Genomic DNA, 5,076 nt, shown 5'->3' on the forward strand with positions numbered 1-5,076 from the left:
CGGTTGGCACCACACAGCTAAGCATCATCCACAGACCCCTATAACTCACACATATCTGTAGTAGACCCTTAAACACAGACTCCATTTGTTTTCTTAAATCCTATCCCATTTCATTCTTCCTTTTTCAATTACCATAACTCCCTTGTTTCAGGGAGAAACACCCTTGCAATTCATGGTTTTAGTGTTCCATTCCATTTCCTAGAGACTTCTTCTTAATATCCTTCTTCCAGCCCAGAAACCCCTTCCAGAAAGGCCAAGAGAGTGGCTCAGCAAAGAAAAATCAAATTTCTAAAGGATATATTATTTGGAAACTTTTTTTTTCCTTTTTGACAAATGGAACAAGGAAAAGTAGCAATTAACCTGCTGTGAAAATATTTCGGACCACAAAACATACCAGCAGGACCTGATTTCCCCTTGGTTAGCACAGTAGAGAAGATGAGAAGGGGATTTTTCTTAGGGGATGACAACTTGAGTTCAGTGTTGTGGGACCCTCTATCTGTAGAAATTTCAAGTCAATGTAACATGAGGACAATTGCATCTTGTTCGTTTTACTGAGAAAAATAGAGGGTTTTTTTCTTTTTCTCCTCCCACCCCCAAAGGAGTTGAGTTTGTTCACCGCAGACAGCAACTCTACACAAACTGTCATTGACAGGAGGGTTGCTCTCCAGGCCCTTCATTCAGTGCCTTCTGAGCAAGACGCTGAGAAAGAAAACCCAGTTGTAACTGGGACAGAGAAGCATTTTTCCTTAACACTGTAAGACCCCTGCGTTCAAGCTGTCTTAGTAAAGTGCTTCATGGCAGAACGTTGTCGGCCAACTTACATGGCATTTGGATTTGAAGTTATATGCCATTTGGGGAAGATTACTATAATTAGAAAAATGGCCTAATTACTTTTCTGGCAGCGGCGAAGAGAGAGAACAGACTTTTCAGCTTATAGAGACAAGTCCTTGAGAAACCTCAAAAGGTTTTGGGATCCTGTTTGACAGGAAAGAACATCTCATCTGAACCTCTTGGATCTATTGAAAACCCGAGCTGGAAAGCCAAAACCACAAAAGAGGGAGAAGGAACAAGAAAAGAAGAAAACAGAAATGAAGAAAAATATGCCTTCCTATTTTTGAGTTTTGAAACAGAGATGACAGCGACGGTGCTGTCACACTGCAGGGCTGCATCTGCCCGTCCCTGTAGGAAGCACATATAGAAAACAGCAGAGTTGGGGGAAAACGTGGGCTTGGAGCCTGTTGATGGCTTTGTCTGTTTCAACTGTAAATAATACGACAACATTGCAACCGCAGAGACCGGGGAGAGCAGCTCCTGTTATTTTAGGTCTCAAGTTTACATTTATAATATAAAATCATACTAAGTCCCTCTTTTCCTGTGTTGAGGAGGGAGACACCGCTGCACTGAATCAAACACCCATTCTCCAGGCCTGGGTCTCACAGGACACTGCCTTTACCCAGAAGGAAAGGGGGAACAGCGAGCACTCTGTTCGAGAAAAATGACCCAGGACTTTCCCTAGTTAGCTTCTATTTCCTGAATTTAGCAATTGGAACACCTGCAGTAGATCAAATATGTCTTCACAAAAATGCAATTTTAAACTGTCATGAATTTTATATATATTATTTTAGAGGGACGTAATTTTATTTATTTATTTTTTTATGCGGTGCTAAGGATTGAACCCAGTGCCTCACATGTGCTAGGCGGGCACTCTACCAGTAAGCCACAACCTCAGCCCTCTGTCATGAATTTTTAAAGGATATGAGGGTAAAGCCAGGATAGGGAAGCACCTTCAGATGGCATGGAGCAGGGAGAGGGGTGGGAGATGGCAGGGGACAAGTAAGAAAAATCAGTGACCACTGCTTTCAAGTCATGAGCTAATGAAAGTATTCCCTTGGTAAATGTGACTCTTGTTATGTTTCCTGTCACTAGTGATTGCTAACATATGCCTTCCCCTTCCTAGGTACTTTATCTAGCACAGAAAGGACAAATCTACATGCTAAGAATTAAATAGCAGCAGCGTCCTTCACCAGCCCGAGTCACCGTACAAAGGCCCCTTAGATGGACAATTCCCAGGGTTTGCTTCCCATATAATAGCCCTAAATGGACAATGCAAACACCAATGTACATATATACATTTGTAAATAAATATTAATCAATATATACTCCCCCCAAATAGTGACATTTATATCATTTTCCAGTTTCAACCTACCCTTCAAAAATTATTTATCAAATTATCTCCTGCTTTATATCAACCAATTCACATGATAGTTTTAAAGCATGGCTATTGTTCCAACCAGATTCTCATTAACTTTATTTTTTTCCAGAGAAAAGGATTTGGCATATTACATAAAAAAAATATTAACTAAGTAAAGCCACTGCTCTTCCTTTGGTAATCATGAATTCCTCTGAAAGAAAGGGAAAATCTTCTATAATTATAATGTTCTAGGTTTATCTTTCAAGTGTGTTATAAATGGTATCTGACTGAAATACAATATTTTTATGCAATTGTGAGATATAAAAGCATTGGTTAAGATTTATTTTTTTAATTTGCTCTAATTAGTTATACATGACAGTAGAATGCATTTTGACACATGTATACAAATGGAGCCCAAATTCTTCCTCTGGCTGAACATGGTACAGAGTCACACCATGTATAATTATACATGTATATAGGGTAATAATATCCATCTCATTCCACCATCCTTCCCATCCCCATATACCCCACATCCCCATACTCTCTTCACTCCCCTCTGAAAAATCCAAAATTCCTTTATTCTTCTCTATCCCTCCCCCAGTGTGGATCAGCATCTGCTTATTAGAGAAAACATTTGGCCTTTGGTTTTTTGGAATTGGCTTATTTTGCTTAGCATGATATTCTCCAGTTCCATCTATTTAATGGCAAGTACCATAATTCCATTCTTCTTTATGGCTGAGTAATATTCCATTGTGTATATATACCATCTTTTCTTTATCCATTTATCTGTTGAAGGGCACCTAGGTAGATTCCATAGTTTAGCTATTGTGAACTGAGCTGCTAGATACATTGATGTAGCTGCGTCACTATAGTATGCTGATTTTAAGTTCTTTGGGTATAAACCAAGGAGCAGGATAACAGGGTCAAATAGTGGTGCCAGTACAAGTTTTCTGAGGAATCCCCATACTGCTTTCCATAGTGGTTGCACCAATTTGCAATCCCACCAGCAACGAGTTTACCTTTTTCTCCACATCTTCTCCAACACTTATTGTTGCTTATATTCTTGATAACTGCCATTTTTGCTGGAGTGAAAGGCCATCTTAGAGAAGTTTTGATTTGCATTTCTCTAATTGCTAGAGATGATGAACATTTTTCATATGTTTGTTGATGGATCATATTTCTTCTTCTGTGAAGTGTCTGTTCAGTTCCTTAATCCATTTATTGATTGGGTTATTTGGTTTTTGGGTGTTAAGTTTTTTGAGTTCTTTATATATCCTAGAGATTAGAGCTCTATCTGAGGTCTCTGTGGTAAATATTTTCTCCCATTCTCCCAAGCACATTCTGTAGGCTCTCTCTTCACGTTATTGATTATTTCCTTTAAAAATATGGAACACTTCATGAATCTACACATCATCCTTGTACAGGGGCCATGCTAATCTTCCCTGTATGGTTCCAATTTTAGAATATGTGCTGCCGAAGCAAGCACAAGATTTCTTTTCTTTTCTTTTCTTTTTTTATTTTATTGGTTGTTCAAAACATTACAAAGCTCTTGATATATCATATTTCATACATTTGATTCAAGTAGGTTATGAACTCCCATTTTTACCCCGTATACAGATTGCAGAATCACATCGGTTACACATCCACGTTTTTACATATTGCCATACTAGTGACTATTGTATTTTGCTATCTTTCCTATCCTCTACTATCCCGCCTCCCCTCCCCTCCCATCTTCTCTCTCTACCCTATCTACCGTAATTCATTTCTCTCCCTTTCCCCTCACTTCCTCTTATATGTAATTTTGTATAACAATGAGGGTCTCCTTCCATTTCCATGCAATTTCCCTTCTCTCTCCCTTTCCCTCCCACCTCTCGTCCCTGTTTAATGTTAATCTTTTTCTCATGCTCTTCCTCCCTGCTCTGTTTTTAGTTGCTCTCCTTATAACAAGATTTATTTTCAATGGCAAGAATATAGACTTTGGTCTGGGATTATGGCTCAGTGGTAGAGCGCTTGCCTAGCACATGTGAAGCACTGGGTTTGATCCTTAGCACCACATAAGAATAAATAAAATAAAGGTATTGTGTCCATCTACAACTAAAAAAAATAAAAATAAAAGAATATAGACCTTTTTATTGAGCCACTATAAATAGGTTAACCAAAGATGAGTTATCATCCTGAGTCAATAATTTTGAAAACAAATTGTTATGGGCTGAATTGTGTCTCCTCAAAATTCATATGTTGAAGTCCTAACCTCTAGTCCTTCAGAATGTGACTGTATTTGGAGAGAAGGTCTTTCAAGAGGTGATTCAGTTAAAATGAGGCTGTTAGCATGGGCTCTAATCCAGTCTGACTGGTGTCCTTATAAGAGAAGAAAATTTGGACACACTGGACACAAAAGAGATAACAGGGGTGCTTATCTCAGTGAGGACACCGTGAGAAAGCAGCCGTCTGATAGCCAGGAATAAAGGCCTCAGGAGAAACCAAGCCTGCCATCACCATAATCTCAGCCTTCCAGCCTTCTGAACTGTGAAAAAAATTCATTTCTGTTGTCACCTGGCCTGCAGCATTTTGTCATAGCAGCCACACTGACCGATGCATAAATCATCCAGTAAGGGTAGTGATCTGAAAGCAAGACCCTCACATGGAGTTAAAGTTGATCACAGTAAGAGCTGATGTAAAATAGACAGTGAGGAATGAGGTCAGGAACACAAGATTCAGGTTTTTGAGTCAAAGACAGACAAAGGAAATAAACATCCTGACTTCCCAGCTATAAATATTTCCTCCCTTGGACAAGGATTCTATTGAATGGAATGCCAGAGCCTATCAGCTTCATGGGGTGAAGGAAAGTAAAAAAAGCCATCAGGCCTGAAATTTACAAGATGTTG

General features: G+C 39.1%; 1 non-coding gene across 1 annotated transcript; it reads right to left on the reverse strand.

The window, feature by feature from the left end:
- Positions 1–3,570: 3,570 nt before the first annotated feature.
- On the reverse strand, positions 3,571–3,677 carry LOC114091754 (U6 spliceosomal RNA). Its single transcript, XR_003582539.1, has one exon. It is a non-coding gene; the product is annotated as a U6 spliceosomal RNA (small nuclear RNA).
- Between the last annotated feature and the right edge of the window lie 1,399 nt (positions 3,678–5,076).

This window comes from Marmota flaviventris, chromosome 3 (genome assembly GCF_047511675.1).
Source record: "Marmota flaviventris isolate mMarFla1 chromosome 3, mMarFla1.hap1, whole genome shotgun sequence".
Classification (NCBI taxonomy): domain Eukaryota; kingdom Metazoa; phylum Chordata; class Mammalia; order Rodentia; family Sciuridae; genus Marmota; species Marmota flaviventris.